The 25,455-nt window shown below is 47.7% G+C and overlaps 1 long non-coding RNA gene across 1 annotated transcript; it reads left to right on the top strand.

Annotated features, from left to right (window-relative positions):
• The first annotated feature begins 3,251 nt into the window (after positions 1 to 3,251).
• Positions 3,252 to 10,737, top strand: LOC143442729 (uncharacterized). Its single transcript, XR_013111146.1, has 5 exons — positions 3,252 to 3,643; positions 4,222 to 4,367; positions 5,045 to 5,177; positions 5,669 to 5,807; positions 7,383 to 10,737. It is a non-coding gene; the product is annotated as an uncharacterized LOC143442729 (long non-coding RNA).
• The last annotated feature ends 14,718 nt before the right edge of the window (positions 10,738 to 25,455 follow it).

A 25,455-nucleotide genomic window follows, 5' to 3' on the forward strand; every position in this document is an offset into this window, starting at 1 on the left:
AGCAATCAGTGTAGCTCCTGGGACAAGAAGCTCTGAGCAGGAGACTGAGTCTGTCCCAGCCAGTGGTCGGTGTCACTGCCTGTTGTAAGGGCAAGGCTAGCTCTATCTTCCAGACCAGCAGACTTTACAGCCAAATGCAGCTCCATGAGGGACATGAGAATGGGGGACCCCAGTAGCCACCTTGCTGGCTTGTAGAACAGAGGGAAAGAAGGAACCATAGTTGCTTGAGTCACTCTAGTAGTTTGCTGGGTCATAATGGTGTCCAAGACTCCAGGGGACAGGATGAGTGGAAGCTGTGTTTGAGCGGGGGACCCCAGAAAATGCTCTGAGAGTATGGGGTGGTAAGGCAGAAGATGGGTAAAGAAAGGTATGTGAGGGGTAGTTTTGAGGATAGCTATGACTCTCTCTATCTCCTAGGAACTCTAAGATACTTGTGTCCAGGAAGGAACCATGTCTGAGACTGATTATAGGGAGAGGGAAAGCAGTGGAGACTTACCCATTGAGCTCCAATCTCACCTTCAAATGGTTATTGGAGGCTGTAGGTGCTCCAGCTTTTTTTTTGGTCTGATTGTACAGGGCCTTAGTCAGCCTGGGGCTAGAAATGACATACAGATGGGGGCTCCGGAAGCTGTGGATACATCTGCAAGTGGTTTCTGGATCTGACAGAGGAACGTGGCTGTAGTGTGCATTCATGGGCTTCAGACAGGAGGAATTTACTGAACACCCACTGTATACCTTCTATAACTTCTAGAGCAGAGATGAACAGGACAGGGCAAGTGTATCTGTCCTTTGGAGACCTCCAGGGTAGGAAAAGCCCAGGAAAGCTCATGGCACAGGGCTGTCACTTATGGACAGTTTTGAGAGCAAGTGGGAAACATTTTTTATATCCATCATCACTATAGGGATGCTTGCTGGCTCTTCAGAGAGGGGTCATGAGCACTAAAAATTCATCAGTACATAGATTCATCAGTACAAAGATTCATCAATAAATAGATGACCTTGTGAGCTGCAGAGTCCCTCTTCATCCACATGAATTTCAAATATTTCAGTTGATATTCAGGTAGGTGACAACCTGTTGCTAGCTAATTACTATGGCCAGGAACCTAACTCTGGTTTATAAGGAAACATAAAGTATTTATGTTAGATTCAACACACAGTTCCCCGGGAATGCCACCACTGTGCAAACTGAGGGACAGCTGCACTGGGCGTCTCTGCAGATGATTCCAAGAACTACTCAGCATTCCTGGAAAATCTGCATTTGTGAGGGCAACGTTGTTTGTGTCCACCAAGTCTCGGCTGCATTTGGGACAGGGTCCTTGTCCCTCATGGTGACTGGGCATGCATAAACTTCTGCTTCCTCAGAGTCCCTCGAAGCGAAACCAGAATGTTTTCATACTGAAACACAAATTTCAGTATAGATTATCTGCACTCAACTTTCTCTTTCTATCATAGCCAGGATATTATGTTGATTCATTTGCCGCTGATATGTCTGGGCCGTTTATGCTCGATATGAATGTCGTCTCAGGAAGGCAGAAGACCCTTTACAAATGATTTGTTACCCAAGTGGGAGGGAATCTGATATGGCCAAGAGCTGCCTGGCATTTCCAGCTAACTTCCCCGCTGCTCAGGAGCCTGGGGCTTTGGGCTGGAGAGAGAGGAGACAGGGATGGCTTAGTGGAGGTGGGGGTTAAAGGCCACAGTCTGGGCATACTTCACAGGGAAGTGACATGTGAGCAGGTCTCAAAGGTCAAGTGTACAGAACATCTGTCACCCTAATATAGGTCTAAGGAGCAGATGAGCTCTCTACGATCTTGGTACAAGCCAGTTACATGAATGGCTTCTTTGTTTTGTTTTGAAGGCATGTTCTCATTATGTAGCCCGAGAACGTGCTATGTGAGTTAAGCTGGGCTCAAACTTGCATCCATCCTCCTGCCTCTGCTTCATGAATGCTGTGGTTAGAGGCATGCCCATCGTGACTGGTTCTGTTATATGACTGTGTTTGTTGCTTCACAAAGGAGCAAAGGGCAAATGGGTTTCAGCAACGAAGATGATGTAACTGAAAAGTAGCTCATCTCCTTTGCAAACCTCTGTAGACCACCTGCTACATGAAAGCTGTTGTAGGCTCTGCCAGTTAACAAGATATGAACATGGTGGGCCCAAGAGAGAATGAGACAGACTTTCTCAGGAGGAAGCAAAGCAAACAGACAGACAGGACATCCCAGCCTTCATACTGAGGACACCTGTAGAGGTTGTGCTGTGCACTCCTGTCCTCTACCCACAGGTGCTGACAGCACTCTTCCTTGCCTAGATGTGACATCCAGATGTGTCTCCAGATATTTCCTAGGTCTCCTGGGGGACAAAATGATCCCCAGTGGAGATGACTGTTGCAAACCAATATGACTTTATTAGGGACTGTTAGTACCATGAGTAAGATAACTTGGGTGGTCAGGTGAGTATGTGCCTGAAAAGGGTGGGTGGTAAGGCACGTCTGAGGAAGTGGCTCTGGAGACAAGGCCTGGAGACAGGACAGCCATGCATTAATTAGAAGGAAGGAAAGCTTCCTGCCTTCCTTCCTTCCTTCGTTCGTTCCTTCTTTCCTTCCTTCTTTCCTTCCTTCTTTCCTTCCTTCTTCCCTTCCTCCTCCCCTCCCTCCCTCCTTTCCTTCCTTCCTTCTTCCTTCCCTCCTTCCTTCCTTCCTTTCCTCCCTCCCTCCCTTCCTTCCTTCCTTCCTTCCTTCCTTCCTTCCTTCCTTCCTTCCTTCCAATCTTCTGTCATTTCTGAAGGTGTAGTGTCTCTGTGGGGAACTCTCAATACTATTTGATGCAGGAGTGCTTATCTTACCCATTTCACAAATGAGGAAACTGAAGCACAGGGAAAGCAGCAAAAGCAGAGGCCTTGAGGTTGGCCAGATGAAGGTCAACGTGGCAGGGCAGAGCAGAGCAGATGTTGGGGAGGGTGGGAAAAGAGGCACTGGGGGTGGGGCAGGTCATAGCGGCTTTGTAGTTGTATGTACTGAACTCTGCATGGGTGGCTGTCATCCCCTGGCAGCTGAGTCCATCTCAGAAAACCACAGGGAGCTGAAGAGAGCTACCTGGTCCAGCTGGGGTTGTGCCTTGCTTCTGGGAAGGCAGCTTACTTCTCTAGCAGGTTGATTCCAGGATATAAGGTTTGACTCCCTGTCTGGGACAGCTGTGAGAGTCTACCCATTATGTATCTCCTGTGGGCTCTGCTAGGCTGTGGTGGCACCAGCAGCGTGAGTCCTGCTTCCTTCCTTCCCCACTGGTAGGTCCTGAGAACACATCTGAATAAGTTTTCCACACACTTTTTGCTGTCATAGATAGAGTCTCTCCAGGGAACCTGATTAGTGGAATAACATAGTGTGCCATTTGGCTCTGTTTTGGCTGCTGTGGGAAACCATTGACCTATGAAAGTCATGCATGATTCAGGCCAGCACTTAAGTGAGGAAGGACTATATGAACTCAGGAGCCTGTGGAAATGGGGTTCCCATGGAAGGTTGGAGCTGGTCACCCTGAGGCTTAGGAACCAGGCCGAGGAGCTCAGAAAGGAGCTGGAGAAGTGGCCTTGAGGAGGAAGGAGACTCTGGAAGCAAGCAGCCACATGGCAAGAAGCAGTGACATCTAAGGTGTGTGTCCCATACTCCTGAGAGCTTCACCAGGGTGGAGAGACAACTAGCTAAGGCCGGAGTGAAAGGCCAAGTCACTGCACAATGCTTAAGTGGGGGTGTGGTCTTGCCTCTTGGATATCCACCTCCTTCTCGGGTAGATATCCTCTTGACCCAGTCTCTGGTCTCATCCTGCACTCTTCACTGCCCCAACTGAGGGATGGCGTCTGCAACAACTATGAGAATCTGGGCCCCATCCCAGGCTTTGAGATGAAAGACAATTGGAATAGAGACTCATTTGGAAGCAAGGTTTTGGATCTAGGGGTTCCAAATTTGGCTTTCTGACAAGGCTTTCTGCTTGACACTGCTACCCTGGTCCATCATCTCAGTCTATAGGGCTGGAGCCATTTTTGAATGTTTACCACCTGCAGAGACTCAAGCCTCTAAGCATAGGTGTGCCCCCTTAGGCCTTCAGTGTATAAGCAAGGTTGCTGTCAACACAGGTGTGTCTCACTGTTCTGTGGTGGGGTGGGCTGCAAGCTCCACAGATCTCCCACTCCTCTCTGATCATAGCAGCTTGATTTCCCACTTGGCTGCAGTGTGAAGCTCAAAGAGGATGCATGGCATGGTCATGAGTCACACGTATCCCCTAACCTGGACGAGGGGTGGCTCTATCCCCAGCACTGCTTCCTGCCCAGGCTTGGAGGGAACCTATGGACTTTTCCACAAATTTTCCTTTGAAGAGGTATGTTTGGAAATAGCTTCCGGACTCCAAACCCAGCATTGTCTGCTACACAGAACCTCAGTCTCCTTATTTGGTCGGAGGACATTTTGCTGTTAATTGGGAAGTTTTCTTTTCTGCTCATTGCTTTTAGTCACCTTAGGATTCAGGCTCAGGTTGCTGTGGAGGGCATGGAAACAGGATATTAGTATCACTTAGTCCCTTCCGACTGGCTTGGATTCATGCCTTTAGATCAATTCCAGGTGTGCCTAGTTCCATGGCTCAGAGTTTAACTGTTAGGCTGGGGAAAAAAAAAAAAAAAAAAAAAAAAAAAAAACAACTCTCTTCTTCCTGCGGTGTTAAACTTGGTCCTAATGGCCAACCACACCATCTGTAGCATATTATGAACTAATTCAAAAAAACCTGTAATTACCTTGTTAATAGAGCAATTATATTACATTGTAATTTTTGTGTTAAGTATTAAATTGTTAAATGTTAAGATGTAATATATACCACATTTTTTTTGTAAGCCAATTTTGGCAAATCTTCATTGTTTTAACACAATAGCAAGCTTGAACAAGTGGCCTCAGAGGGACGCTGTGGTCACAGGATCTTCTAATCCAGTTGGAATACTGGTTGGGAGGAGGGAGCTGTTGTGTTTATTTCTCGTGATTCTTTTCAATTATTTTTTCCTGGCAAAGAGCTGTCCTTCGCCAGAGCCTGGAAGTCCATGGGCTATCGAAGAATTTATGAAGTCAAAGAGGAAGGAAGCCAACAAACAGAACAGAGGCCTGACTCTGCAAGTTCTCCAGGGGTTCTTGGATCCGGTCAGAGGTCAGTTGGTGGATGACTTAAGCTCAGAGGGCTGGTGTGTGTGTGTGTGTGTGTGTGTGTGTGTGTGTGTGTGTGTGTGTGTGACAGAGAGAGAGAGAGAGAGAGAGAGAGAGAGAGATATTAGAGGGCTGTGACACCCATTTGTGTGTGTGTTTGCTCTCACTTGCTTATGCAAGAGAACACCCAGCCAGATGGGCATGGCTGGGCAGGGCTTCCTTAGGGCAGGAGAGGTGACACATATTTAGAGTCAGTACTGAACAATTGAGGGGCTTCCTGGAGGCAGTGGTCTTCCTGTCTCAGGTGGGCCCAGAGAAGACAGTAAGACCCTCTCTTGTTCTTGCTCCTTAGACATATCACAGTCTTACCCCACTCCCACCCCGACCCTGCCCCCAAAGAACAAGTGATCCAAGGGGAAGCAGCTTCGCCTAAGACTGGGATCTGGGAGGGACCTGAGTCACTTCCCTGACAGTCTCCTGCCCTTGTCCTTACAGGTGAGGATATTGAGGCCAAGAGACCTCCCACTCTGGTATTTCCTTCAGACTTCTCTACCGATATTTTGGGAATAAGATAGGGAATAAGATTGTTACACACAAAGAACACGGGCTCTCTTGGAGTTCTGGGTCTCCACAGGTAAGCTTGTGGGGTTCAGGTTCCTTATAACCCTTGCCCAGCCTGTTTCCTGTGTTGCACTGTGCTGCCAACCCTCTCCTGAGAAAAGTGACAGTACAGTGTTGGAGGTAACCTCCACCCCCTTTCCCAGATTCCCTGACCCACTTTGATTCTGGAGGAGGAAACTGAGATCAGAAAGGGGCAGTGAGTAGCTCCAGTTGCCCAGCAGGCCCCAGGAGTCCTGTCTACCCACAGTAACTTTTGTGTGCTCACTGGCCTTACCTGCTGAGGGAGGAGCCCAGCAGCTTCTCCAGTGAGGTGCCCCATCCCTTCCACCTGTCTTTGCCTTGTCTCTGCCTGTACAAGTCCTCTCCTGCTTCTTGAAAGACAAAAATATGGATCCTGAGGCTCCACTGGAGTCCAAGGACAGTGACAAGATTGTCATAAAGCACCTGGCAGGTACAGGGCTCAGCCACAGCAATGTTCAGTGCATCAAGGTCAGAGGTATGCAGAGAACATTGAGCCATTCCCTCAGATTGGTTTTAGAGTCATGAAGCCTTAAGGAATTGACTCAGAACTACCTGGGTTCAAGTCCAGGCTCTGTTACAACCTGGCTGGGCTTTTGGGTTAGAATATTAAATGTCCTATAGGCTTCTGAGGTGAATGGGGTTGGGGGAGGCATTTTGGAAGGTTCTAGAAACTTTAGGAGGTAGGACCCAGAAGGAAGAAATAGGTCACAGGAGGAGTCCCTGGCCTCTTCCTTCCCCTCTGCTTCCTGTATACCATAAGGGGAAGATTTTTCCCTACTACACACTTCCTATTCCACGCATGTGGCTACAGCCTGCCATTCTCTCGAGCCGCAGCACTGGTAAACTATCACACTGGGTGGTCCAAGGCAATAACTGACCCTTTAGAGACTCACTACAGAAGGGAAATATTGAACTGAACTTTGTAACTACACAGCTAAAGGAGTGATGCTCTTGACTCCACACTGGGAATTAGGGGCATGCCAATTTGTATCTGTTAGGCACAGGCTCATTTGTATCCATTCTTCTCTGGAGGGGAGGGCAACACCCTCCTACCTCTTTTGGGATTAGATTCACTGCCTGCCATGTGATCTTTAAGAAGGCTGCTTTCTTTGATCCCTTACTGGGCTTCTGGGAAAACACACAATGTCAGTAGTCAGTGGTGTTGGGGATGGAACCCAGGACTTGACTTTAGGCAAACACTGAGTGACTTTTTCAGTCCCCACAAACCAATTATAACACTTAAGATAGACTATTATGGGCTGGGCTCTGTGAAAGGAGCAACATGGTCCCAATGGAGTCTTTCTAGAAGTATCTAGTATTGGGATCAGACCTGCCCTGGCTCAGACACTATTGCTCCCTGGACCAGGTTCATACTGAGAAGACTCTGGCTCTCCCTGCTTAGCAGAGGTGTAGTTCTGAGAGTGAGCCCTCTCCCTGTCTCAAGCAAGCAAGGCTGGTTGGGGACCAAGCACAGTGGAGCCTGAAACCACAACAGCATTTACTGGGTTTTAAGTAATATCTTCTAGGCATGTCGGCTTCTCAGAGGCTTCAATGTCTTCTTTCTCAGAATCAGTATCCTCGGGCAATGCTCTCTACTTTGGCTTCCCATGGAGCAGCTGAGCAGCAGGGGATGGAAGGAACATGAGCTGCAACGACAGGATGCAGTGACCCTAAGAGACGGGACACAGTGTTGGTGAACAAGTGAATGAAGGTCACCTCCAGGCATGGGAGCATCTGGTCCACCCATCCAAACGAATCCAACCTCTCCTCTGTGCACACACCTTGGTGAATACCCATAGAATCAATGACTACCACATGGACCATTCCCCAGCCAGCAGGCGGCTCTGTACACTGGGAAGAGCATCAGTAGCCTGCAGAGGGAGTTTTGTAAAATGCATGTGCCTTATGGATCTAGGACAGCATACTGCTCTTCTCATTATTTTACAGCCCATGATGTTTACAGGAAGCACTGTCCACCATAAGGCAAGAGAAGGAGGAGCCCAGCATAGAAAAGCATGAAAAGAGACCATTTAACTATTTGTCTCAGGCTGTTTCACACACACTACCCCATGTCCTCTGCATAAAACCCTTTCAGTGTAAGAATTAATACCTGCCTTTTTCAAGCTAGGAAGATGGTTGAGAGGTGAGCTCCCCAGAGGTCACCAAGCAACACACTGAGTTTTGGACCAGATCTGTCTCATGGGTTAGAGCTCTTAAGAGCTCTGGCTCAGTCTGGTGCACTGGCAGGGGGTAGCCAGTTAGCCCTTGTCTTGGGAGCAAGGTTCCTACTCCTTAGCACAATCCAGGGCTAACCCAGGCAAGGGTCAGCAGCAGGCAGCTGGCAAATCAACTGTAGAATGAATGAGTGACTGAAGGAGAAAATGATTCAGGAGGCAGGTTGAAAAGGAAAGTCTCCCAGGGGTAGGGGAGACCCCATGCCTGAATTCCCCCTCTTCCCCTCCCTCTCCTTTCCTTCCCTTCAACCTGACTCCAAGTGGCAGATTTATTAGTTTTAATTAACAGTCCAAATGCTGGGAAAACGTCCAAATTCCAGCTCTCGCCATCACTGGGTTTCCATGGGAAATGAAGGGAGGGGGGATGATGCCAGGAATAGCAGCAAGGAAGGGGCTGTCAGAGAGACCACCTCCCCTACCTGGGCCCAGCCTTGGAACGTGACCTTGGAGCCTGACCTGGCCTTACATGGCTGGGGCTGGGAATGGGGCTGGGGCTTTGATGGCTCCTTGGAGGGGTAGACCCAGGCCAACATTGGGCCACGGTGACCTCTATGAGTATTGTTGCTACTCTGGACCTCGGCCAAGCCACAGGACATCTCTGGTGTTCTGTGCCGCTCATCTGTAAAGCAGAGGGTAGCTGGAACCACTGTAAGGGTCCTGGTAGGTTGGACTTATGATTCTAAGTTCCTTTTAGATCTTCTAGCTGGCAAGCGTCCCTAACTCTTCCCCTTTGGTGAAAGTGGAATCTTCCCTTGGGCTATGTGCCTTCTTGGGGGAGCTCTTTCAGGACAGAAGCAGTTCTCCATCCCTTGTCCAGGTTCAAGGCTCACTGAATGTGATGGAAACATGAGCATTTGTTTGAAGACTGTCTATCTCAGCTTGGCCTTGACTCTAGTGTCCCTGCGGGAAGAGCATCTCAGGCAAACCTTGAGGTTTGCAGGCTGCACACAGGCTCAATGCCTGCTGCTTCAGTGTGTAGAGCAGGGGAGCAGTTGATAGTGTCCTGCAACCTCTGTATGGTCATCAGCACAAGACCATAACCATGATAGTTAGGAGCCATCAGGAGGGCTTTGCCTTCCCCAGTGACAGGAGAGGGGGACCTTCTCAGAGCACTAGGCAGAAGGAGAAGCTTCTTCAATGGATGGTGGCTAGCAGTAGCTGCTGGCAGAAATCCCAGAAGCTGGCCACGGCCCTGTGAAGGAAGCTCTTCAGATTTCAGTCCTATTCCTTCCCCTCAGCTCAGGCCCCTTATCCTCAGCTCGGCTTTCTTTCATGCTGGGCAGAAATCATGCAAAATTATTCAGCTAAAATCATCCAGCAGGAAAGATACCACGAGCAATCATGGTTTGCTGCTGGGAAGCTGTGGCCTTAACTTAGGCTGGGCAGCGGGAGCCAGGGCTGTGGGAGGCTGGCATGTTTCAGTAGTTTGCAGAGATGGAAGATGCAGGGTCCCTGCCGGGTCTCCCCTCATCCATGCTCAGCCCAGAGCAGGGAGGGGAGCGGAATGGCCAGGTAGTCGGGCTCCCTCTTGGTGCCAGGCTTTGTGGGTATTGTCAGCATGGGCTCCAGGCTTTTCTGAGCTCTAGCTCCAGCAGGCTGGAGTCACTGATCTGAGCAAAGGGATTTGGGTCTTCAAGCGGCACACTTCCATCTGGGATCTGGGGCTGAAGGGGAAAGGAGACAGAAGAAGAAGTGAGGAAGGGAAGCAGGAAGGAGGAAGCAGAAGAAAGCTAGAGAGCAGAGCCTGAAATGCAAGTCCCTGCTGGGCACCTTGGCCACACTAAAGTCTTCCTCTTCCGATCTGACATCCTTCCAGTTCACTCTGCCTTCTTGAAGGCATACCACCTACTTCCTACAAAAATTATCTTATCTGCCTGCCATTCCTTAGCTTCCTGTGCCCTATCCCCAGACAGAGCAGGACGGGTGAGCAGGCTGAATCCCTCTCTTGATTCCTATGATGGAACTGGACACCCAGCGAGAAGAAACTCATGGAGTTGGGCAGGGCCCTGTTCAGGATGCACTTCACAAGGCCTGTGCTCCAGGCCCTGGGTGTGACTTCACCAATCCTAGAATGGCACAGATGGCTCAGGTCCTACCAGTGTCCTACTGACCCTTCAGAACTCCCTATAAAACCCCAGGAGGAAAGAAACCCACTTGGCTTCTAGAACCATTCCAAGTCAGGTAATAAGCTCCAAGGTATGGGCAGACTAAGTTCAGAGGACTCTGAATTCTCCCTTGCTCATGTGTGGACAGGAGGCCTCCCCTAGTTCATTCACTGACCGTGCCAGGGTGCCAAGCCATGGAAAAGGCAAAGGAAGGTCATCATCAGAGCTTCCTCTAAGGTTGGGCTGGTCTCCACCCACACAGCACCCAAACACTTCCGTCTCCTTCCTGTTATTTTAGGATGTGGCTGCACAGTCTCATTTCTCTGGTCATGGTGAAACCAAGGCCCTAGGGGGGTGGGACTGTGTTTTGCTTTCTGCTTCCAGGAAGCTGGCCTCAGTACAGGACAGAAAAGAGGCCAGCAGTGAAGGTTGCAATGGGGCCTCCCTGGGATGAGGAGGTGTCTGGCACTGCAGTGGAGCCCGTGAACACCCCTGGCAGGCAGACATCATCATCCTGCTTCCGGGGACCCAGGAGATTCCCAGGGCGTTCACTTTATACAAGTCATTAAGCTCCCCATTTATGGGTTATTCAATTTTTGGTATTTGTGTTATATTTCACAATAAAAAAGGTTTAAAAACTCTAATAAATCTCATAGAAACCAATTACACATACAAAGCATTTGTGGGAGCCCAGGAGGTATGCAGGCAGCTTCACAGTGCTAAAGCCCCAGTCCTTTCCTCTGCTGTCCCAGGAGAGAAGCAGGCAGTGGGTAGGAGACCCACACTATAGCAAAATCATGTGGGTCAGTGTGGCCCTGGGCCAGGGCTGGTAAGGATGCCTGAAGGTCATGGCTGCCAGCAGCCTCAGCTTGGAGGCTGTGTCCTTGAGTCTACCACATCACTACACACCCCCACCCCCAGGGCAGCAGTTACTGGGGGTCTATAATCAGGGTCCCCTCCAAATATGTCTTATCTTCCCGCAAAACTGGGGGGCCAAGGCGGGAGCATCATTTCTAGATTCTGTTCACTTAACTGAGTCCTCAACTCTATAGTTCCAGAGTGGCCATCTTTCCTTCCCGGGATCACGCAGCATTCAGTGAAGATCTGAACTGAGGACCTCCCCAAACCCCTTGCTCTTGGCCAGGTCCCCTTCAGGACATAAGGCCATCTTGTCCTGGGAAGGATGTGTGGCTCTCTGTTGTCTGTGGTGATACAGCGCTGGCCCCAAACATTTGTGACTTCTAAGTTTGCTGAGATTTAAGGCCAGTGACTGCTGGCCTCCATCTCCCCAGGCTGTGAGCAGGAGGAGGGGTGTGATTCATCTCTCCTCTCCTGGTGTTTAATAAGAACAGGGCTATAAATGTAACCGGCCGTTTACGAGCCCCACTGGCTGCAGCCTCTTCTGTCAGCTGTAGCTGTTGTATGAGCTCCCCCAGCCTGATTCTCAGCCCTGGAAAGAGGAAAGGATGCTCTTGGGGCCTTTCCACCTCCACCCTTGGTCCTGCTCTTCTAATTTCCTTAGAGTTCCTTTCCTCCCTGCTAAAGGTGTGTGTGTGTGTGTGTGTGTGTGTGTGTGTGTGTGTGTGTGTGTGTGTGTCTAAGGAAAGCCTAGTTCCTTGACACCAGGAGGCATAGCCAGCCCAGAGAATTCACATCACACACAGGAGCAGTGAGCATGCTCTGTGCTCAAGCATTGCCAGAGGTTTTCCCAGGTCACAGGACCTCTACTGTGAATTCGAGGTCTGCTGAAGGTGGGCTTCTGCAAAATCCCTGCTAGCAGCAGCTACAGAGGACAACATAGCCTTGGCTTCCACAGAGGAGCAGGAGGAGCCAGCTACATCTACTGGTTTTGTTCAGAAAGACCAGGAAACTTGAGACTAGCCATCAGAGCTGTACAGCAGCTGGTCCACCATCCATGCATGGAGCCTCACCCTGGTTAGCTCTCTACGTCCACCATATCCATCCCCCCTACACCGTTATGACTCTGCATAGTGGGGCAGCCTAGATGCTGGGTAGGACTTGCTGAGGGTCAGTCATGAAACACACACCTGCTATTCTCAGGAGAAGCTGTGGGCTCCCTCCCAAGCTCTGCAGGTTTGGGATGTGCACTCTTTAGCAGCTTTCACCATCTCTCTTAGTGCCAACCTGATCATCTATAAGACAAGAGGAACAGCACCTACCCTCCACACCGGCTGGTGATGCTTTGTCAAAGACAAAGTGAGACAATTGGCATGCATCGCCCACACAGAGCCTGGCATGAATAGATGCTCTGTGCTTGTGAGTTTTCTTCCTTCCTTACCTGGGCCACAAAGATAGAGGAGGCATTTGAGGTGTGGTGGTGGTGGTGGGGAAGCCGCACAAAAAAGGAGAGCCCACAAAAGACACAGACTCTGGGAGCCGGCCAATCAATGCTGGCATAAGCAGACCCAGGCTATCATTGCTTAACCAATTTTGCAGGGAAAAAACATCAAAGGACGGCAAGAAATGAAAAACAAACAGAGCAAAACCAATACTCATTTATCTAAAACTAGTTTGCTGTCAAGGAGGGGCCGGTGCCTTTGCCCGAAGATCCATCGATTACAACTGCAGAGAGAGGTGACGGGCAAGAGGCGGGCTCTCTTCCCCAGATTTTACAGGACAGGGAGAAAGACGAGGAGAGTTTCTGGTGAAGACTCAAGAGAGGACCGCAGGCAGAGGAAGATAAAGATGTCAGGCAGCTCCGGGAGATGTGCGCTATTCTTGTTTGGCTGCTAATGTTTCACCCAGTATATGGAGGTATTCTATACCTGCACAAAAGATTGGGGGCCCAGCAAAGCAGAGCTAATCACTGGCCCCCGCAGCAGGACTGCCATGAGCTACTGAGCATGCTCTGTACTGCACAAAGCCTGGAGAGAAAGTGGGGACTGAAACGTAACCTATAGCTCATTCTGTAGCAGCGGTTCTCAGCCTTCCTAATGCTGAGACCCTTTAATACAGTTCCTCATGTTGTGGTGGACCCCCCCCCCCCACACACCACAATGTTCTCTTGTTGCTTCTTCATAACTGTAATTTTGCTACTGTTATGGATCATAATGTAAGCACCTAATATGTGACCCCCCAAAGGAGTCACGACCTACAGGTTGAGAACTTCTGCACAGAGCATGATTCCTGATTCCCCAAAGAAACAGCTGCATGTCCCCCCTCCCTCTACCCCGATAGCATGTGCAAAGCATCCTGGAGGTTAAGGTATATCTTAGTTAGGGTTTCTATTGCTGTGAAGAGACACCATGACCATGGCAACTTTTATAAAGGAGAACATTTCATTGGGGCTGTCTTCCAGTGTTAGAGGTTTAGTCCATTATCATCATGGCGGGAAGCGTGGCAGCACCCAGGTAGTCATGGTTCTGGAGAAGCAAAGAGTTCTATATCTTATTGGAAGGCAGCAGGAGATTGTGTGTCACACTAGGCATAGCTTGAGATTAGGAGACCTCAAACCTTGCCCCCACAGTGACACACATCCTCCAATAAGGCCACACCTCCTAGTAGTGCCACTCCTTATGGGCCAAGCATTCAAACACATGAGTCTATGGAGGCCAAATGTATTCAAACCACCACAAGGTACTTTTGTCTCTGGATGAGGCCAAGAGAATCCCTGCATGAAGGGGAGCTTGTTTGTACAGGAAGACATGGGGAGGAAGCTCATCCCACTGCAGCCCACTTGTGTCTCTTGCTGAGACTGAGCTGCTCCAGGGGGAGGTAGAACTGCCATCTTCTGGAACTGTCTATCTTATCCCCCAGCTCTGGACACTCAGGAGGTTAGCTCTGAGGACTGGGCTGGAAGAGAAGGCATGGGGGGGGGAGTAGGAGAGAAAGAGGAAGTGATGGATTGGGGGTGGGAGGGATGGAGGGTGGAGAACAAGGAAGAGATGCCAGAGTTAATGTAGAGTAGAACCTGCAGGAGGGCAGAAGAGGGCAGGCCAAGAGAAGAGAGCCAAACTGGGCTGGAGAGCAGACAGACACTGGGTAGATTCCCACAGAGGAGAAGGTGGGTGGCCCAGAAATCCAGAGGCCCTGCAGACCTGGAGTTGGAGAAATCTTGCCGTCTGGGATCTCCTGAGGTCTGTGTAGCTGTGTTCCTTCCTCCCTGATCCTGAAGTATGTTGAGACCATTCCTCCTGGGGGAAAGCACTGGGGGTGGGGAGCTGTGGGAAGTGATCAGGTCGTCAGGCTGTGCTGGAGTGGGAAAGACCTTAGCAGGGAGCCTCCTAGGGCTGGATGTCCCTTCACCAAGAGTGGACAAGGCAAGAAGCAGCCATGGGTTGTAGCTGGGCTCTCTAAAAGTCCCTAAGTTCACTGGCGCTCGGCCTTAGACTTCCTTTGCCTTGCTAGGAAACAGATTTCTGTTGTCTGTATGGCCCTTGGTCTATGGTGTTTTGTCACTCCAGCTGAAGCCCCTGTTTGTGTTCCTGGAGGCTGCATTTATCAGCAAGCCTGGAGCACTGCCCCAATGTTCTGGTTAGGTTTTTGTTCACTTGATACAAGCTAGAGTCATATGCGAAAAAGGAAACGTCAATTGAGAAAATGCCTCCATCAATCTGGACTGTTAGGGAAGTCTGCAAGTTACTTCCTTGATTAATGATTTATATGGAAGGGCCCAGACCACTGTGGGTGGTGTTACCCCTGGTATATATGTAAAAGCAAGTGGAGTGAGTCACGGCCTTTGCTTCAGTTTCTGTCTCTAGGCTCCTCCTTAAGTTCCTGCCCTGACTTCCCTCAGTGATGGATCAGGGATGTATGAGCCACATGAACCCACTTCTACCCAGGATGCTTTTGGTTGTGGTGCTTTATTACAGTTACAGAAAGCAAACTAGGACTCACCCCATGCCTGATGATGGAGCAAAGTCCTTGTGAGTTCCCAGTGCTCCTTGCTGTGTGTTACTGATGAGGGACAGGAGTGTGTGCCTTTCTGGAACTTTCTCCACATCTCCTCTTTCAGAAGAGCCGAGAACATAACAGCTCAAGTCCTGTAGCATGCCTAATGGGGTGATCAAAAAGAAATACTCTCTGGGCTCTGGAGACAAGGTATTTGGTAAACAACTCTGGCAGGCACCACCTAGGAGTAGATATACTCCTGATTATGACCCCAGGCTATCTAGGGACATCTTAAGTCTGCCATTCATTCACTGTGTATCTTGAGGAAGTGGCTTAACCGGCTTGAGCCCCAGTCCCTTCATAATACCAATATTGTTTGCCTCAGAGATATAGTGATAACAAAACCATCCTTTGCACACTGAGTGCTTTCATGAGGGTCTGGCACAGAGCATGTAGCAGTGGGGATTTATAGATTTATCTCTCCAGAACCTTCTATAGGCTCTCTTTTCTTTCCTCTGCTGATTTTTGGCTTTACTGAAGTTTAACATCCAAACTCCAAGTGGCTGAGTTCTCAGAGTGCCCATTTTGTCCCACCTAATGAGATACTTGAAAGAGTCTGCGACCACATTTGTACAAGAGGGCTGGGCAGTGAAGGATCAGGCTCTAGCTCCAGCAGGGATAGTAAGTACGCTTTCCCCTTCTCCTTTCACTGAATGAGCCTGAGAGACCCGGGCAGAAGGCATGGAGGCTGGGTATAGACATCCCTGACAGGGAACAGATACACTTTCTCTTCTCCCATCTCTTCTGCTCAGCCCTCATGTAACCCCGTGTAGCACAGGTGGCAACAGCCACAGTGCGGCTAAGTCCCCAGGGTAGGAAAAAAAATTCCTTACAGTTACAGTTATGATCCCCTAAGGTTACTTAAGAGCAGACCTACACAGTCTCTCAAAGATTTTGAAAAAGAGCCTAACAACAGGCTCTCGTTAACTCCCGGATGTGACATTGTATGGCATATACACAGATCTGAACAGCTTTGAAATCACACTGGTGTTGAAACCACAGCCTACAGTAGGCTGACTGGAACTCTTGACATGAGCCCAACTGGGTTGTTTGCATGCTCCATCAAAAACACCAACCTCCTCCATAGGAGTTAACGAAGGGCCAGAGCCAAAAGGTCTAAGAGTCAACTAAATTTACCTGGAATCTGAAGAGCCCAGGAAAATCTCAGTATTTATGGCAACAGACAAAAGACACTGACAGCAAGAAGCCACAGATGCTGAGCCAGTAGGCAGAGTTTTCAAGAGAGTGTTTATAAACGTGCTTCAAGAATCAAAGGCGAGAGCAAGGCATGGTGGCAGGTGCCTTTAATCTCAGCACTCCAGAGGCAGAAGCAGGAGGATCTCTGAGTTCAAGGCCTGCTCTTGGTCTACACAGCAAGTTCCAGGATATCCAGGGCTACAAGAAGAAACCTTTTTTAAAAAAATCAAAGGCCAACAGTCTTGGGTTGGTGAGATGGCTTAACAGGTAAAGGTGCTTTACACAAGTCCTGAGGTCTGAGTTCAATTCACAGGACCCTCATGATGGAAGGAAAGAACTGAGTTAACTCTCCACATGTTATTCTCTGACCTCTAAACTCAAGCTGTGGCATGCATTAATACACACACACACACACACACACACACACACACACACCATAAAAAAATATACTGTATTATGTATACAGTATTCTGCCCACATGCCAGAAGAGGGCATCAGATCCCTGTATAGATGGTTATGAGTCACCATGTGGTTGCTGGGAATTGAACTCAGGACCTCTGGAAGAACAGCCAGTGCTCTTAACCTCTGAGCCATCTCTCCAGCCCCCCCTCCCCCCACACACATAATACATTTTTAAAAGGTAAACACTCTTTAATTAAATGACAAAAGGCTCCTCACAAAAACAGAAAATTGAAAGATGAACCAGTTGGAAATCTCAGAACTGAACAGGCTAAATGGAGACAGCTCACTACATGGGCTCAGCAATAGCAATTAAATGGCAAAGGCGACAATGAACCTGAAGGCTCATCATTAGAATGTACCTAGAGTGAACAACACAGAGACAAAAGACTAAACAGGAAAGGCCAGACCTTGCCACCCGTGAAGCAATACCGAAGGGCCTCACGTTTGCATCTTCAGGATCTCAGAGAACAGGAGGAAAGACGAGTGCACAAAACAAATTTGAGGAACCAGTAGGAAAAAGGTTCCCAACTTTAGCAGAAGACATGGATATATAAGACCCACTGAGCCATACAACAGCTTCAGCCAGAGAAATCTGCATGGAGAGACATCAATCAAACCGTGAGCATCAACCACCAAGACAAATCCTAAAGCAACCAGAGAAAAATGACACATCCCTTACAGGGGAACCGTGGTGTAGGTGACAGATGATTTTTTTTTTTAAGCCAGCCATTATGGAGGTTAGGAGAAAATTGGAAAAATTTAAATGCCAAGAGAAAAGAATTGTCACCTCAATTCTACATTCTGTGGAAATGTTTCTCAGGGATAAAGAGATTCTCAGATGAAGAAAACTTCAGAGATCACCTCTGTTGTGTTCCCTCTACAGGCTGAACTGGGTCAGAGGGCAACCTGGCAGAGAGTGAATAAAGGAGGAGCAACAGGAGTGGCCAATATTTATGTCTGGGAAAATATATATTCCCCTGGGTTCTTTAAAATGTTAGGCAGTTAACAACAAACACTGTAACATTGAATTTTCAGTGTGTGTGCTGCTATCATTTATAGGGGAATGATAGCAACAGCCCATGAGGGAGGGCTAGTCTCCACATTACCTTTGTGTCGTGATTTGGTTGTTGAAATGTCCCCTGCCAAGCTCACGTGCTCAGTGGCCGACAGTGGATGATGAGGGCTCTGACTTCATTAGGGACCCAGTCATCTGGATTCACCACTGAATGGATTTGTCGGAAGTAGCAGAAGCCAGAAGGTGATTGGAGAAAATGGATTCTGGAGACAGAAAAGGGTTATTGTGTCTCTTCCTTTGTTCTTTCTATTACCTTCCTGACACCAGCGGTTGGCAGTTTTCCTCTGTGCCCACACACAATGATGTTTCCCTCCATACCTGTCTTAGTTGGGTTTCTATTACTGAAATATTGTGACTTAAAGCAAGTTGGAGAGGGAAGCGTTTATTTACTCTTATACTTCCAGGTAACAGGCTATCTCTGAGGAAAGCCAGGGCAGGAACCCAAGGAAGGAACCTGGATGCAGGAACTTCTGCAGAAGCCATAGAGAGATTGCAGCTTTCTGGCCTGCTCCCTGCTCCCCATTGCTTGCTCATCCTGCTTTCCTATATCAGCTAGAACCATGGACATGGGGTGGTACTGCTCTCACTGGACTGGGTGTTCCCACATCAATAATTAACCAAGAAAATGACCTATAGGCTTTGCCTATAAGCAATCTGAGGGAGGAGTCGTTTTTCACTTGACAGCCTCTTCCCATATAACTCTAGCTTGTATCAAGTTGAAAAAGAAACAAAACATAAACAAATAAAAAATAACCAGCATACCACCCATATGCTATGAGATGAGCAGCTCCCCCTCACTCTCTCCACCAGAGGGTGAACGTCATTCCTATATGTATCTGCACTATTAGTGAGCAGCTCTCCTCTGTTCTCTGACACCAGGAGCTCAGCAACACTGTTCCATGCTTGTCCACCATGATTAGTTTATCTTACTATGGGACTAGAAGCAATGGCTCCAGGGGTTAATGGGGTGTTAGAAGCTAACACCCCAGAAACTGGCCTAAATGACTCTTTCCCCTTTACAGCTGTTTCCTTATATATTTCATCACAGTGACAATGTGATGAAATATATGCCCACCAATGCCCACAATTTGGAGGTGACAACACAGTAATTTTAAGTGGGACTATGGAGAGTTAAGTGTGCACACTGTCTTCCCTACAAGAACCACCGGGGCGAGGGGGACCCCCACAAAGCAGAGGTAGTGAAAAACACAGTAGGTAAATTAAAGTGGGACACAAATCACTGTTCACATTCCTATAACCTATAAGAAGTCAGGAAATGAGGAAAAAGAGGAAAAAAAGACTGGTGGAAAGAATTGGGAAACTGATAAAATGGAACTCAATGCAAGCATCAAAAATTGTATCAAGCATTAGTGTTCAGACAGTGACATCAGTGTAGATGACATCAGAGTGGACATTAGAAAGCAGCTGCCTATAGAATAGGCACATCAAGCAAAACACTGTAGGAGCCTGGAAGCACAGAGAAATATATACCATGCAATGCTAACTACTGTGTTAAGACTGAGAGTCCCTATTAGCATCAGATGAATACACAAATAGTCATGTGGTGGTTTGAATGAGAACAGCCCCCACAGGGTCATATGTTTGAAGGCTTGGTTCCCAGTTGGTGTCCTGAGTTGAGATCCCAGGAGTTAAGGCCTCTAGGAGGTGAGCCCAGAATAGACTTTTCTAGAGGATAAAAGAAGATGCAGTCACTTCAAAACCAGAAGAGTCCTCCCCCTGGTCCCCGTCCCTGCCTGGATGCCAGACCTGATGCTACCATGAACCTGGGCTCTCCTGGAGTTGGGAAAGAGAAACATTTGCTGTCTGAGCCGCTCAGTCTGTGCCTCTCTGTTAAAGACCAAACTTGAGACAGGTAAAAGCAATCAAAACATACTCAGGATCAAAGAGCTACCTAGAAGGAGCCTACAATTATAAAGATTGAAGTTGTAGACATATAAAAAGAATTCTTACAAAAAGGGAATCTCCCAGTCAAAATAGTTTTCCTGCAAATGTTGGCAAAGTTTTTTTTTTTTCTTAATGCTTAGAAGAGTTCTTCACACTGTCGTCTAGAATAGAGAAGAAAAAGGAAGACTTCCAAACTTAATGGAAGCGTCCAAGAAAGAGAAGCAGAGATCAATTTCCCCCCATGAACACACACAAAATTACCTAACAAAATATTAGTGAATTGTTTCTAACAGTATATAAAAAGCATTTCACACCATGACTAAGAAGGGCTTATCACAGGGGTGCCAAGCTGGTTAAATATTTGAAAATTAAACAATGTAGGCTGCCATAATACAGCCCTCAGTAGAGGTTGGCTATATTAACATAAATGATTCTACTAACTAATGCAGGAGACACACTTAACCTTGGCAAGTGAGAAAACTCTCAGAGGCCGGAGGGACCTTCCTCGCCCTGATAAAGGGTACTTGTTATAAAAAAAATTAAGGGCTGACATCTTGTGTTACAGGTGTAAGAACATAATAGTGAATATGTGTTTCCCACCTAAGATGAGGATAAGACTGTCCTCCCGTCCCTGGGAGTGCTGGCCAAGACAGTTAAGGCAAGGAAAGTAAATAAAGGAATGCCAATTGAAGAGTAAGAAGTTACATTGTTTCTATTCACAGAACAAATGTTTGTTTCCATAGCTGCGAAGAAACCCATTCTGGCAGCTAAGCTGCAGTTTAAGACAAAATGGCTACGGGACACATGCCCCAGTCGATTCTATTTCTCTACACCTGTGACAAAAACTGGATGGCCACTAAAAAGATTTTTAAGTGGCATCATTTACAGTAGCTCTGAAATGATGAAAGATAGGGCATACATTTAGCAAAAGCATGTACTGGTTCTGTATACTGAAAATTACAAAATGCTTATGAAAGAAACCAGCGAAGGTTTGTATAAATGGAGAGCCATCAGGGGCAGCCTACATAAACAAAGGCACACATGTCAGAAGAATCAGAGTGATAAAGATGCCAGCTTCCTTCAATCAGACCTATCGATTTAAGACAATTCTGGTGAAAATCCAGCAGGATTTTTTTTTCCTTTAAAGCTCTAAACAAACAGCTTCCAAAATGCATTTGGAGAGAAAGGCAAAGGAATTAGTCAAAACAATTTTGAAAGAAGAAGTTTTTAAAGCCCACAACCCCCAATTTGAAGGCTTGTTATAAAGCTGCTGTAATCAAGGCACCGTGGTATTGGCAGAAAGAACAACAGTATGCAGAGAGTGATTGCTGATCAATGATTGGGGAAGGAAGTCTGAAGCAGACCTATGTGTGTAGGATTTGGCAGAGGTGGAAAAGCAATTCAAAGGAAAAAGGATAGCCCCTCTCCATCAGGAATGGAACACTGGAGATCCAGATACACAAAAATGACCCTAAGCATCATTCTGTATGCAAAAATCCACTCAAGACAGAACATAGATCCAGACATAAAGCACAAAACCTTTAGAAAGAAACATAATGGCCAACCATTGTTGAAGGGCTCTAGCAGGCCGAAGCATAGCAAGCATGGCTCTGGCAGGCCTTGCTCTTCTCCCCCATTCCCTCTGCCTTGCTAAAAACTATTAGATTGCATTCCTAAGGCTGGCCACCAAAGTCTATCCCCTTATTTGACCACTTTCTCCTTCTGAGGCTGACCACCAAGGTCCAACTATCAAAGTATGGAAATCCAGCAATCAAAAGCCACCTTGTGGTTAACCTAGTTAACATGCCCAATTAAAACCAAACACTTCATCTTAACACAGAGTCTCTCCCCTGGTACCTTTATGAACTGCCATTTTCCTATGTGCCATGTCTCTCTCCTATCCAGAGGCAGTCTTTTGCCCCTCAGGACAAATATCCCTTCACCCTCTCCCTTGTTTCCTTCTCCCTCTGTTCCTGTCTTTGTCTCTTATTTCCTGCCCTTTGTCCATCTAGGGAAAATAAATCTCCTCTGTGCCGAGAACTTGGTCCTAGGCTGTGTGTGTGGTGGTTTGAATAGGTTTGGTCCCCATAAATTCATGTGTTTGAATGCGTGGCCCATAGGGAGTGGCACTATTAGGAGGTGTGGTATTGTTGGAGGAAGTGTGGCATTATGGAGGCTTTGAGGTCTCATACATGCTCAAGCAATGCCCAATGTGACAGTCTCCTGAGTGCCTTCAGATTAAGATGTAGAACTCTCAGCTGCTCCAACACCATGCCTGCCTGCACACTGCCTTGCTTCCTGACGTGGTGATAATGGACTAAACCTCTGAAACTGCAAGCCAGCCCCAATTAAACGTTTACCTTCATAAACGTTGCCTTGGTCATGGTGTCTCTTCACAGCAGTGAAACCCTAAGACAGGGTGTCTGGTACCGATTTCAAGGTCTTTTCAGTTTTAATGCGAGGCCAGGAGGATCCCAAATGAAATGTACTAAACAGGATGTCATCAAGATACGCTCCCACTCAAGGAGTGAGGCTGCCAAGGGACTGAAAGGCAAGCTTTACACCAGGGGAAATGTTTACAAATCACATATATGTGAAGGGACCCGTATCCAGAATACACAAAGAGCTCTCTCAAGACTCAAGAAAAGAAACAACCTAACAGAAAAATGGACAAAAGACTCAAGCAGGTGCGTCACCAAAGGGAACACATGATGTAAGTAAACACACACAAAAAAGATGCTCTACGTCATTAATTTCTAGGGAAATGTAAAGCCACAATGAATGCCGTATACATCCATCAGAGTGGCTAAAATAAATACTGACAATATAAGTGCTAACAAAGATAGGGAGAAAGTAAACGCCACATCCTTTGTAGGTGGGGATGCAAATGGTTTTTACAACTTTCTATTAAATACACACATCAAGCTCCTCAGCCATATTAGTCTTTGGTATTCCCTCTAGAAAATTTATGTTGAGACACAGACCTGTAGGTGAATGTTCATTGTAACTTTATATAACTCCACTTGAAACTGTAAACAATCTTATTGTCCTTCAAAGGCAAGTACCCAGGGCATATCCACATAATAGACTACTCCTTAGCAATGAGAGGAAATAAATAATTCACAAAACGTGTTATGTGAGTCTCAAAGGCATCATGGAGTGACAAAAGCCACACAGGGCTTCTGATCACACAATGACATGTATATTTCTATGGTAATTGTAGATAAGGCAAAGAAATAGTGATTAAGAACTGGCTTGTGTGTCTCTGGGTGTGGGAGTCAGGGAAGATTTTCCTGTAAGGGTTAGTACATGGGAGTTGCCTGAGGTAACACTGTTCTACAGTGGTGGACACATGAATCTGGTGTGTTGAAAGTCACAGAACTGCACAGGCTGGAGAGATGTCTCCGTGTTTAAGAGTACCGGCTCTTGCAGAAGACACAGTTTGATTCCCAGCACCCACCTGGTGTCTCACAACTCTAACTCCAGTTCTAGGGGACTCCAATGCTGTCTTCTGGCCTCTGGCATTGCGGGCACAGACATACAAGCCATCAAAAAACCAAACAAACAAAAACAAACAAACAACAAAACCAAAAAACTCCTACACGTAAATTAAAATAAAAAAACTAATAGAACTATAACATCAGGAAAGTCAGATTTATATTATGTTAAACAACTTTTAAAAAGGGAAAACTAAGTGTTTTGATACCTCAGAGTCCCAATGAATGACACAAAGAGAGTTGCAGAGGAAATGAATTCTCAGGTCTAGCAGCTTTCATAGTCCAGAAGAAGATGAAATTCCTCTTTGCTCATCACTTCTCATCACCAGCCCCGGGGTTCAGTCTGACGGCCCAGGAGTCCTAGCTTGATCTGACTCCATATTAAAAATCTCCTTCTCCATGTGGACCACCATCTCATCTCCTCCCCAGCACTCTCCTCCAGCTCCCCCTCTGCTCATGTCAGAGACTTAGGGTGGCCTCTCTGCTTCCTTCTCCACCTCTTCCTGTCATTCCATAAGATCCTCCTCTACACCATGTGAATGTCCATCACACATCCCGCATCCCAGCCTCAGCCCAGATCTCCTTCCTATTCTCTGCTCTGGACCATGACAGTGGCCTCTTCCAGCCCCAGCCTCTCACCACATCAGTCCTCTGGACTCACTGCATTCTCTGTACAGAGCCAGCACGTTCCTTCTGAAGCTCAGACTTCATGTCCCTGCTTGAAGCCACCACGGTTTCTTAGGTAGAAGAGAACAGCTTCCTGCCAGCCTCCTCATAGGATCTGCTTCCTTCAAACCTCAGCACACCAGCTCTGTGTCTCATTGCTGGGACAAAATACTTCACAAAACAAATTAAGGCAGGAGAGCTTTATTTTGGCTCTGAGTTGAGGTACAGCCTATTATGGCAGGGAGGGCCTGGTGGCTACAGCTTGGACAAGTGGTCACCATGTGTCTGGAGTCATGAAGCACAGAGATGAATGCCGGTGCTAAGCCAGGATCCTCCTGTCCTCCATCCTCCAGTCACTGTCTGCGATCATGGTTCTCAACCTGTGGGCAGGGATCGCATATCAGATATTTACATTATGATTCCTAACAGCAAATGAAGTAGCAATGAAATAGTTTTTTTGGCTGGGGGTCGCCACAACGTTAGGAACTGTATTAAAAGGTTGCAGCATTAGGAAGGCTGAGAGCCATTGGTCTGAGACCTCAGCACATGGCATGGTGCCATCCATGTGTAGTGGAGGTCTTCTCACTGCAGTTTACTTAATCCAGATAATCCCTCACAGACATGCCCAGAGAAGTGTCTCTGCCATGATTCTAGATGCTGTCAATTCACAGAAACCGTCACATTCAGCTCTCCAGCCTCCTTTTAAAACCTTGGGCCTCATTATTCTTCCTCCCAAAGTTCCGTGACTCCGCCTCCCTTTAGTCTGGAATAATCTGCTGCTAAGGTTGGATCTTAGGTGACCATTGTGGTAACGGCTTGATCTCTGGCATGATGTTATGGGTGGGAAGGCGGCAACCTTTAAAGAGGTAGAACATGAGCTCTCCTGATTCCTGGGAATGTGCTGGTGATGGGGAGGGGAAAGGGAAGGGGGATGGGGATTATGAGGGAGAGATGTCTGGTCCCATCTCCCTTTTCTTTTGATTACAGTCACAAGGTCAGCAGCTCGGCTCTGTCATGTGCCCAGCTTTGATGTGTTACCTCAGTCCCAAATGCAATGGAGACCGTCAGTCCTAGGCTGGAACTTGCCAAACTGTGAGCCAAGATGAACTTCTCCCCAAGCCAGTAGGGCATCAAAGGTGTTTGCTGTGGGGGATGGGATGATGCCCAGTGCAGTTCCCATCCCCTTTTCTTGGTTACCTCCTGGTTTTCTTTCAGGCCCATCTTGGATGTCATCTCTTCTAGAAGTTCTTCAGGAGCTCCTGTCTCCAGACAGCTTAGGCATCCCTCCCCGCCTCCCTGCCCACCTAGCCTCTGTCTCACTTCCTTTGCAGCCTGGTCAGAGGACACAGAGACAGTCTACAGAGAATGTGTCTGGAGCAGGGTCTGGGTCTGGTCACAGGGACCAAGGCAATAGTCCCCAACCCCTCTATGCATGTTTGTGGAGCCATTCAGGAAATCTCCTAATAAGTAGATTACACAGGATCTCGTAAATCTCCACTCTCCTAGGCTTTCCCAAGCTCAACCTGTGTCTGCTGGTTCAATGTCTACTTGGGTGGAAAAGAAAAGGGACCAAGTCCCTTCCTCACTG

Source organism: Arvicanthis niloticus, chromosome 6 (genome assembly GCF_011762505.2).
Source record: "Arvicanthis niloticus isolate mArvNil1 chromosome 6, mArvNil1.pat.X, whole genome shotgun sequence".
NCBI classification, from domain to species: Eukaryota; Metazoa; Chordata; class Mammalia; order Rodentia; family Muridae; genus Arvicanthis; species Arvicanthis niloticus.